The sequence below is a fragment of the Patiria miniata genome, unplaced genomic scaffold (genome assembly GCF_015706575.1).
Source record: "Patiria miniata isolate m_02_andy unplaced genomic scaffold, ASM1570657v1 HiC_scaffold_8, whole genome shotgun sequence".
Lineage (NCBI taxonomy): Eukaryota > Metazoa > Echinodermata > Asteroidea > Valvatida > Asterinidae > Patiria > Patiria miniata.
The window spans coordinates 2,077,335-2,089,449 of NW_024037075.1; the positions used below are offsets into that span (position 1 = coordinate 2,077,335).

General features: G+C 38.5%; 1 protein-coding gene across 7 annotated transcripts in view; it reads left to right on the forward strand.

Annotated features, from left to right (window-relative positions):
• LOC119719388 (ras-associated and pleckstrin homology domains-containing protein 1-like) overlaps positions 1–12,115 on the forward strand; it is a 56,659-nt gene that overhangs the window by 11,689 nt on the left and 32,855 nt on the right. Inside the window, exon 1 of one of the 7 annotated variants that reach the window (XM_038188823.1) lies at positions 4,878–4,986. The exons of the other annotated variants lie outside the window; for them this stretch is intronic. The gene's annotated coding sequence lies outside the window, so the exon portion shown is untranslated. Of the gene's footprint in view, positions 1–4,877; positions 4,987–12,115 lie in introns of those variants that run through there. 7 annotated transcript variants of the gene reach the window in all.

Here is a 12,115-nt window from a genome sequence, read left to right on the forward strand (position 1 = left end):
CGGGCAGTCACGTTAATTAGCAGGTGTTAGCATTTATTAGTGTGAGCATTGAGGTGTTAACATTAATTACATGTAGCAGGCATTAACGTTAATTACAAAAATGTTGCAGGCCAAATGGTGTGAGAAGCCCATCCCTTGGAAAGTTGACATGTGTTGAAACAAAACTGTATGCATTTAAATAAAAAATAGTCCTAAAACTTAGTTTTAACCCACCAAGCGTTTTGGTCTACAATGCCTAAATTGAATGATTTTGTGCGATTTTATACATTATACAAGTATGTGTGTACATACAATTTAGCTGGTAATGTGGTATCAATTGGGGCAAACTATCAATCCTATCACGTAGGCCCCCTTGAATGGCTTGCTTAATGCTTAAAGCTATAGTCCATCATTTGCAGCCATCCGAAAAGTAACTGGCGTAATTATTGTTGAAAAACATACTTGGTTGAAAGATAGTAAGGGGACTAAACTCCCTGTGAAATTATTCTTTCTGGCAAGCTGTCATTTTGAAGTAATGAACGAAAGAAGGCCTTTCCAACGGTGCGTCTTAATACGCACCGTAGGAAAATTTAAATTAGTAGTTTGTTTTGTTATTCGGCGAAGCGCGCGCAAGCATTGGCATGACGCACATGCGCGCGCGGTTGCTATAATTCATCGGATCAGCTGCAATTCAAGACAATTCAAAACATGATTCAGTAACTTTTGATTTGAAATTGAGATCCTAGAATGCTGTTTTCCTCGGAATATACAGCTGAAGCTTAGCTGAAACTTCATCAGGTTAGTTGTTCAGTATCCTTCATTAGATTTTGAACACTTTTGTTGCTTCAAACGAACAAAATGCACAAATTACAAATGATGGACTATATCTTTAAATTGCCACTCAAGGGGGCCTCGCATGTGTACTGGGCCCAGATGCCCGGATTCCTGTATAGTACCCTCTGTGTGAACAGCATGCAGACTTTTTGATTACAGGGCATTAATACCCCTTTAATGAATGGTTCTTAAAACCAAAACCTGTGGTTGTGGTTTTGTGTGTGCACTGAACAATATCAACTGTTGTCCTGCACCTGGTCTGTTAATATGGGTGGTCACTTTATCACTTCATGGTCCATTTCACTACAAAAGACTGGTCCCATTCATGTATTGCACCTCCCTGGCTGGTCTGTTTACCTTATCACACCCAGACTAATTATAAAATAACTGTAACCAGTTAGAGCAATTAGGGCACCAGACAATCCATTTAGTGACCACAACAGTTTAATCTACACCCTTCCTGTGCTTAAAGGGGGCTGCCTTGCCATGGAGCTATTAAACGCTTCAATAGCTGCATGGTCTTACAACATAAAGAAATGCTTTGGATCTGAACAGGCGTTGCTTTGTATTGAAGACTTCATTATCAGGTTCCTAGTTTAGGCAATGGTTCAAGCGTTCATTGGATTTTAGAAGGTTTTAACCCCAAAACTGAAAAAAAAACTTAACTTCAAATTGAAAGAAAAAAAAAATTGTTGAAAAAAATAAAATAAGGTATGACCCATCTAAAAAAATGTTAATTCACCTTTTTTGCTTCCCTACTCTTCACAGTCTTAACAGGCTTGTAACCAAAATAGATGTTTTGTTCATTTACGTAGCAGCACATTGTTTCATTAACCCTTACTCTCTGAGGGTAGTTTACTGCATGTCAGTTGGTTATGCCAATGCCCTCCAGCTGCAGTTATTTGGCAGATAACAAGTCTTAACAGTGAAGGCTCCAATTGGCAGGAGTTGGAGGCCCTGGAGGGTGCCTGATACTGACTAGCTGGGGGCACTCACTTTGTTATCAGAGGACTCTCATTGTTCTCTGTGGCATGTATTGGAGTGCCTGTCCAGTTACCCTTGAAATGACATGGCAGATATTGGAGGGCCATGCAAAAAACATAGGAGATTTTCTTGAGGCACAATTGGCATGCATTGGAGGGTCAAGTAGGGTAAGGGTTAATACTTTCCAATTTGTGAAAGAGTATCCTTGAAAAAATATAAAAATATTTCCTTAAAGACTTTTGTTGTATGTTGATAAAACTTAGATAATATTTTTGGAACTACTGGTACAGGCTACAATAGTGTCTTGGGTAATGCTGGGTGGGCAGGCACTCCCTCCACTTTCCCCAGTTAACCCAGACTTCTAAAAATCCCCCACATTCCCTGATAAGCATCTCCTCCTGCGATCCATTCCAATGATCCCCTTCTTAAAACCCTGTCAGGGTCACACCCTCTCCTGGTGTGAGACACTGGCCCCATTGACCCAAAGTCTTGCCTGAAAGTACAGAGAGCAATTTGTCTGACTAGACAGTATGTACAGCCATGGGGGATGGGAGGGTATATTTAGGAAGCAATCTGTCAAAGTGTACAACAACATTTCCTATAGGGTTGTCTTTAAAGAGGATGCTTGCTTTATGCTGCTACATGTACCAACCGCACTTTGTGATTAAGCAGTCCAAAAAGGCTTGAGGTTAGGTTATGTTCACGCAAGATAAACATTCTTCTTGTATGTTCTGTGAAGGCTTAAGCCCTTGTACTGTAATAGTGTACGGATGTAGTCATCTATTATTAAACCCAAAGCAACATATAGCCACGTACCGGTACATGTAGTCTGAAAGTACCGGTAGTTTATCAAACAGTATTTAGACAAGACTGTGGAGATCTTTACATGTAGACACATGTTAATTATGTACAGCACATGCATGCATTTTGCACATTTACATATTTGTGCATAGCTTGGAAATATTTAGAGCGTCCCTATACAATGTACATAAAAAAGGACAACTCTTTCAAAAGATGACTTTTGATGGTCTGTTGTCTGTCATTCTTGCAAGAATTTGTTGTGCCTTATCCACAATCATACGAAGTACTATCTTTAGCCTATAGATAGGCCTACAGTGTTCCAATACTTGCAAGTAAAGACGGCATTGGCTACATGCATAGTACCGTACATGTATGGTACATGTAGATTATGTAGATTGTACCGTACATTGTGTATGGGATAATTGCTTTTGTCCCCGTGATTGTAATCAGCGTGTTTTCCCACTCATTTTGTTTTTAACACTGTCTTCAAGCAGAAATCTTAACCTTTGACCTATGTACTGGTACCTAGGGATTGCCAGTGCGACCTCGTCGTGATTATTGCAGACATCACAGAGGCCTAATGATGCACAGATGTTGAAAGGGCAGATGGCACTGTGGGATGCTTTTTACTTCGACTGGCGCTGTCCGCCATATCATTGCGTATCTCGCTGTTTCATTTATTAAAGTGTTCCCTGCCTTGAAATATGAAACACGTACCGTTATTAATATTAGAATCTACATTTACACATAACATGTTGTACATACCGGTACTGGTACCTGTTTGTGTAAGTTTTGTGGTTTTTGCCTTTTCCATCAAAAGGGGAAATCCATAAATGTTTTTATCCTGTGGTGTCAAATAAGTTCTAGAAATAATGCTCAGAATTAGTCACATGCAGTGGATCAATATCAGCTCCATATGACCCAATGCAAGAACATTTATCTGATTTTCTCCATGAATTTCCTTAATTAACCCTAACGATCCCCAACCAGCCAAACTCCAACACCAGGGTTTGTTGGAATCTGTTACTAGTTAGGATGGGTACTGCACTAGTAAACTGACTGTGTTTTACGTGGGATTAGGCATACCACAAATAAACAGAGTCCAACTGTTTATGTGCACAGTTTACCATAATGTTGGGATTTGCAAGGATGAGGAAGATTTCTAGTAAATCACCCTTTAACATTTGACATTACTCAATAATCAACATTCATGTTGGCATGCATGATGCATTGCATGTATCTGAAGTGCATACAATTTGGACAATTCCAACTGATGTTAGAAATGTCCTCCTGCATTGAATGTAATTTAATAAATGAATGTTAATGCCAAATCATCAAGACGTGATCACAAATGCAAAAAAAATCAAATCCTCTAGAATTACAATCCCCCATTAACATTCCTTCATATCCATCATCAGGCATTCCTTGCATGCTGTTATTAAAAAAATGCACCTGAGTCTTAGTCTCATTTGTGTTAGACAGAAACAGGTGAACGTAATTGTCTGTGATAAAACTTGGTTGACAAAAACTGTCTACATATACATCTCAAAGAATGGGACTTCATAAATATCTTTGGAAACCTTTCCTTTCTTAAGTAGTTCTGAATTTTGTTGTAAAGCTAGTAAATTTGTTTTTTACTGTTCTGAGTAATTTTCTTGCCTTTGCCAAATAAAAGAGTACAGGGTATAAAAAAAAACAGTAAAAACTGAACGGTTTGCATCAGGTGACTCAGCACCACTGGTCAGAAATCTGACCAAAATATAATCTAATTCTTGGGCATTACTGACCAGCCATTTCATTATGATCCTTATTGTTAACACCCCCTCGGGCACTGGAAAAAAAACACCCCCACTGTCATAATGGAAGGGTCCATACTTGGTATATTTTTGTCCGAGCAGTCAAGTCAGTTATGATACCGCATACCAGCATTTGTGCCTCATCCATTAGTCACTCTAGTAGACGCAGAGCAAGGAAAGTGTGCTGGGTACCGGCCGACTCTCTTGTCATGCTGGATTCCATTCTCTTGACAACTTTTCTGTCATCGATCCTGCATAAAAACATTTACAAATGTAGTTTTGGCAAGCACGGTGTGTAGATCACACAATAGTTTCTGAAGAAGTGGCACTGAGAAGTATAGCCCTACATCTTGTTATTTATAAGAGATGTGATGTTGTGCGTCTGTTGTACTGCACATTGACACTAGTGTGGAGTCTCCTGGATCGGTAAAAGGATTTTACGTGTGCTTGGATTCAGTGACTCCAGTTCCCATCAAAGTGCAAGTCTTTTGGAGAGTGATTATTTTGGATGCCAGGGATTCTCATCAGCTCCTGCCAATCAGTGTTGCGTCTTGCTGGTGTTGCTGTCTACTGTTGACCAAACTTTTCTGAGGTATTGTCAGATTGTCACATGAATTAGTACAGCTAACCTCACTGTTTTGTTTCCAACAACGAAATTTCTGTTTCAGTTTTGATTGTCAAAGTTTGCTTTTCTAGAACTAATATTAGTTATATTCTCATCGCTAATGGGAAATGTTTAATGATTGACACCCTGTCAAATGTTATAGTACATAAGCCATACATTTTCAGTTTTGTTTTTTTGAATCAATCCATTCCATACATGTAGATTAATAATGATTAATCGATGAACTGTACAATGTATATTTCTTTGCATTTTTGCCTTATAGAAAGCCTAAAAGGTTTTGTTTGACATTGTCATTTATGCCAACAACATTTGTACAGAGAGTCTCAAGAATATTTTGCAAAATTGCTCATATAAATAACATTGAACTACAGAAGTGGGTAAAACAGATAGTGTAAACCATACATGTGTTTTTGTTCCTCCATGGATCAGCTGAAGTGTCTGTTAATTCGGTAAAACCAAACCAGCAATAAGCTACTAATACTTACACTGATGACTGCCAGAAAGTTTCATAAGCAATTCCTCAAACTGATTCAGTGAGAAAAGTTCAACAAGATGAAATTTATAATTTGGACTAATGACACAGTCATACATTGTAAGTGTCTGTAATGTTTTCACATGCTCTACATCAGTAAGCCTGTTCGGTATTTCAACTACGCATGCGCACAATGATATGGGTCACAGGTCGTTAGGGATAATCGAAGGCGTATGAACGCGCGCGGAGAAGGTCGCACGACGCTCGTGCGCTAATTACAACCAGAATGGGCATCCGCGTAACATCGCGGATCATCACGTCAGCGATTTTATCCCGAATGACCTTTGACCTGGACTTCCTTATCAAGATGCCGAACTGGCTTATTGGTTTGATATCTTCAAAAAAATATCTGAGGTAGAGGTGCACACTTAATTTCTTTTTGCCAATATGGACTGTTTTATAGTCTTTAATAGCCATGTCAAGGTCGGGAGTCAAATTAATTGCCTGCTGGATTGTTTTTACAAGATCCAAGCCCATACCCCCTTTGGCTTCTAATTGATATTTAAATACAGAAATATCAATGACTCACGGATCATAATGATGGCTAAACCCTTTCATTACTGACTAAGTGCTACATCATTGGATTATAGGATTACGTTTCAGTGGTTTCCCTAAGGAAACAGTCAGGACAAAAGCCACCATACCATGAATTTTTCTGGTTTGCCAAATGTTTTTGTTATTGCAGTGTTCATTTGCAAAGTGTTATGTATCGGGTACTGGTAGAATGTGGTTTTACAGACCAGTGTCGGATAAAAATACTCTTTATAATCATGACGCTGCAAACTTCGCAGTTTGTACATTGTAATTACCGGTAACCGGCTTTTGCCCGGCTCCCTGCTTTCACTGTGCGCGTCTATTGACAATCTCCTCCACGTGAATGCCCAATTACCGTGGTCCACTGTTTACTCTCTGGCTTAAATGAATGAGTCATCAGAATTAATTCATAATAATGCCATAATTACTATGAGTGCGGTTTCACTGCGGGTTTGGGTCTATAGATGCAGATGCACATGTACAGGTACATGTTCAAACAGTGTACATGTATACAGTACCGTAAATGTACAAAACTCCTGAGTAGGAGATGCACATCTACGTTTGGAGTTTGGAATTATGACAATTTTAAAACTGTGCCTGCACATTGTAACAGTGCACAAAAATCAGAACATTTTAAAATGTACATGTATGATGTAGTAGGTCACATGAATCAGTTATGAGAGTATACATACCGGTACATACCGGTATGTACCGGTATGTACCGGTATGTACAGAGTCACCTACCGGTATCCTGTACCACAGTATGCTATTATACGCTTTTACACTAATTCCGCGATAGCCATTTTCTGAGGTGGCATTGCGGTGGCACCAGGCTTGCACAAGTCGCGCTTAGGTAATACCCACACACTCTGGGCTCCATCGACCAATAGGGTTACTAAAATGCGCGCCTTGTCTTTAAGAACGTGTGCGGCGTGCGCGCGGGCACGGCACCGCCTCAGAAATGGCTTCTACATGTACTTTTGTTCGGCGAATTGTCTAAAGGCCCACGGTTTGTTTTGGCATTCAAGGGAAAGCTGCTTTGCCCAAAAAGGCAGTGAAAATAACAATATTGACTAGTGAAACAGAACCAGTGTTTGCTCTCCGGATACCTGTAAACTTCAAGATCAGGAAAAGCCAGGGTAGATCCCCCTTCAAATATTGACTCTTCTTGTCCCCTCAGTGGGAATTGGTTGTAGGACTTGACTTGTGGTCTTAACTCCAGCAGGGATAGGCAAGGGCTTGAGCAAACATGTTTGATCTGGATTCAGTTGTGTTTAGAGGCAGGTTTTTTGAGCTTCTGTGTATTAGAAGCATTTAATTGCTTGGGTTAGTAGTGCAGAGTTGAATGCTGCAGATTTGCATTTCAAATGACGTGCACACCTGTACTTAAGCAGTACTGTAGTGTAGTTAAATTCTAAAGCAGGTGTCACAGAACAGTGTACCAGTACAAGCAAGAGGTGGTGAGTAGGTGCTTTTTTGTAAAGTTCAACAAAGTATTACCAACTCTGACAGTTTGAACTTCATATTTTAAAATTTTAACATGTTATACACTCTTTCTAATTTTCAAATACTAAATGAATGGTGCTTGCTGCCGTTTGCTGTTTGCATTAAAATTGTAAGACTAACAACATTTTAATTAACGAGCTGTCCCTTGTCAAGTTCCTAAGTATCAATTTTGTTTAAAGTTGCTGGATATTTCTACCACGTAACGAGCAATAAAAAAGCAACGCCACTTTATTTTTACCTTACATACATGTAACAAAATTTGGGTGTTACGTACTAATAGCATCTGGGCCATAGTCCTGAATCCCATGAAAACTCAAAATAATGGAAAACCAGGTGTCGGGGGATTTAGGTCAGGGCAGTTGGGGCTGCACTGCATTGTACATAGTTGGAATTAATTTTAGTGACCAAGGAATATGGACAAGATGTTGTTTAATACTTGCTTTCTCCTGTGAGTCATTGAACAAAATGAAATGGTGAAAGATGATTTGGGAGCATCTGGTTGTACTAAAGAAAACAGGTGAAGCAGACTTAAAGGGACACACCCTTTGCCTAGTGAGAATAGACCAGATCCTAGACAGAAAGTATAGTGGCTCTGCATCTTCTGTGAGTGACCCTTTAATACTGGAGAAACCTTCATTTACTGCTCACAAGAAATTTGGCCTAAGTGTTCTTTCAGCAAAACGAAAACAAATCACATAGGGACGTGTGTGAATTGTTTTCGTTTTGCTGAAAGAACACACACCTTTTTTTGTGATCCGTGGACAGAACTTTTAAATGGTGGTTGTGTTTAAAATTCCGTAACTTGAAAAGTACATTAGTGATTTGAATGATTCATGTACTAAAAAAACAGTTTATTAATTGGGCTTTCATATCCTAGATTTTGAGAGTGCTACATGCAGAACTTCACTAAACAATAGTCCCGACATTTGGGTTTTTATGACTAACCCTGTAGTAAGTCAGGAGAACTTTTGCTTTTATTTTGCCAGAATCACTTTCTGTTACATTGTAGTACCAAGAAGTTGTAGTTTACCTTTGTACACAAAATGTAGATAGTCAAAACACCAAGTTCCGGGGTCTGTACGTGTAGCATCATTGCACTATGTACACAGTGAACTTCTGTTGTACTTTGGTATTGCAATTTGCACATTAGCAAAAATTATTTACGGGATAGTGTATAATTTTCTATAATGACTAACCCACGACCACTAACTTTCCACAATGTAAACGAAGTTTACAATCTATCGGAAAGTGCTAGATCTATTAGTTCTTTTTCAATGGGACAACATTGTTCATTTATAAGTTTAAGTGTACACGTAGTACATGTAGGTACACCCAAGTTTATCAATACATCCATTATAATGTGTTTACCCTCATTTTCTAATCAGAAAGCAAACAGCGCTATTCAAACTGTAATCCGGAAATGGGTTTTTATTGTGTGGAAGAATTGAGTACACGTTTTTGTGTTGAAAAGCTCTTAACTTTGTGGGTTGCGAAATGAAGTACATACATTGCAAAACTGACAGCTTACATGTAATAATAGAATTGAAAAGAACCAAAATGTATGAATAATGCTTCAAAGTATTCCAAAAATGTAGAGGGGATGAATGTATGTTGTGGGAAATTTGTGTTGTATGGTGCTTTAACACAAAATGTCCCAGTATGCCAAGTTGTTGGCGAGTTGTTTGGTCAAGAGTTCCAATTTCCACAGAAAAAGCACTTGGACTATTTAAGGGTCAATTGACTTCTCGACCATTTGGTCAAGGCCAAATGAATCATTCAGTTGGGCAACATTCTAAACAGTAATTCTGGTCATAATGGTTCAAATGATTATGAACCGATAACTCTTAGGGTGTGGCACCTTGAAAAGTAGATTTTGAAATTGAATTGATAATTTTCTAACATTATATTACCCGGTAGTTACCGGTATGAGCTTTCCAATGAGACATCACACGAGCTGGAAGCTCCGAATTCATTCTGAATAGTGTGCGCAATTTCTGGAATGGAGTGTGCCATTTAAAACCAATTTTTTTTAAACACTTTACAAAGGCCGGCAAAAACAAACAAGCAAATTTATTTGTTACAGGACATTATATTCCTTTAAATTTCATTCAAAAAAAAAACCCCAAAATTTTGAAAAAGCATGTTTATAAGGTAAAAAGTATCCACTCTGGTGTCTTTTCGGAATGTTAAAAACCAATCCTCTCCTTTCCCTTTTAAAAACTCAATCAACCGGCCGATCAAACAATCAGTCAGTGACTCCCAACAAATGGATTACTGCTCTTCCCCCATTCTTCATTCCCCTGTTTGGACACACTCCTCCCAATGTGTTGCAAACCTGGCCCTCCTGATTGCCATGTTTATCCCCAAGATGTCAAACGGTGGGTTTCCAAAATATGCAGCAATTTATGACCTCATCCCAGTCATGTTGTCAAGGCGCTGTGCTTTGCTCTGGCTATGAAGGAGAAATTCTTTTGGGGTTAATCAAAGTTGGTGTCATCGGAAATGGGAATTCATAATTTTAATTTTTTTCCTTTCCTTTTTGCTTTTGTTTTCTGTTTTGTTATTTAGGCTTTGTTTGTTTGTTTGATTTTTGGCTTGACTTTGTTGACAGGTTTTCAGCAAATTATGGGAGCCCTACCCTTAAGTTCTAAAATTTCAGAAAATCAGAGTGGGAAACCAAATGTTGTGATGATTTTCAGTTAAAAACATCCTTCTAAACCACCTTTAGTAGTTTTTATCAAGAATAGTTATTGTGATTTTTTAATTTACTATCAGTAATTTGGAATTCCAAGCCATTTTGTAACTCCCCATTTGCTCCCCTCCGCCCCCCCCCCCCATTTAAAAAAAAACATGAGCTTTGTCTCGCCCCTACATTCAGAAACATTTCCCCTCTATTTAGCCAACCTGATCATGCACATGAATCGATGAACATTTTTATGACATGACGTCACGCAGCAATCGCAAAGATTAATGACCCCACCAAGTGCCGAGATATTCTAAACGCCCCGAAATGTCATATTTTAGGAAGATCTATAAATAAGGCTCCTTAAAATACTAAATATGGTTGCTGATAGCCTCCTCGAAGTACAGGGTGACAGTTTAAGGGGGTGCAAGGGGAGGGAAGTTCACTTAAATAATTTCACAAAATGTGATTTATGACCATTGTGCAGCGTAATGTTCTGTTCCCAGTGGAAAATACCCCGGTATCGTTGAAAATTTTGTGAAGCAGTCTGTGATAATTTTTTTACAAGGTGTGAAATTGTTTGGCTAAAATAAAAAATTTCCTGGCATTTCGCAGTGGGAATCTTATATGATTTATGATCTGCAATTTATTTATTAAATTTATTGATATATATTTTGCATTATTATGTACACAATCCTGTCAGTTCCTTTATATCTTACAAAGTCCTTCCTCATTTGAAAAGTTAACATATGCGGAACCTATAAGATACATGACTTACAACTTCCGGTACATGTATGTAAGTACATGTAATCATTCTCATACAATATGAATTTCAACAATACAACATGTACTGCAAAACATTGTATCCATGTTAGCATTGCATTTTCAAAAGTATGCAAATTGCTTATTCACCCTTTTTAAGTATTTGAGATAACATACTTATAGTACATATTGTGTACATGTACTAATTCAAATCATGTGAGTTTCAAATCAATAATGATATCTTTGTATGGCATGTACGTACATGTACGTGTACATGTACATTGTATAGGACTTGGAGAAAGGACTCCTTACATTTGTCAATGTCTACGTGCACTTACACAATACGATATGGTGTGAATATGTATCGCCATGACCCACGTATCTGATATCTCATACAAACACACAGCCTTGTATCCTATCACCAAAAACTGGTTTGGTTTCACCTGTATCAATTTCAAGTACCTGTAAAGTTCAGAACAAGTTAATCTGTAGACATGATTGACTAGGCCCAAGTTGGGAGATCAATTTCAAATTTTCTCCGCTCCCAACTTTCACTTTCCAAGGAAACTTGCCTTTCAGAATCTCACATGCAGTCACCATCGACTTGGTAATTTCTCAAGAGGTCTTAAAGTCGCAGGGTTTTGCTTTACAAGACCGCCCCCACAGATCACGAAGCGACAAAAGTCGGCCCAAAGTCAGCCAAGGGCGGCAGACCATGTTTTATTAATTTTGTTGTTTGTCTGGTAACCGCACACCATAAGATCAGATGTCTGGCAAGCGGGCATTGTATTCTTTGAGGACCCGGCATTGTACTTGGCCGTTAAGGCTTTATGAGGGGATAGTGTTTCGTTAATAAAGTGTTAAGCAAACAACTAGATGCAGTCATTGCTAACGGTGTGAATATATGCCCTGATCTTGTGTCAACACTTTCTGGCCCAAGTTTCAAGGTGTTGATAATTTACATACAAAACCAAGTTTAAGTAAGGTGTTGATAGTTGTGTACATTTTGTGATCAAAAGAAGAAAGTTTAAGAATTTTGGTAGCGTTGTCTCTTGTGGTTATCATTCTCATGATTTCAT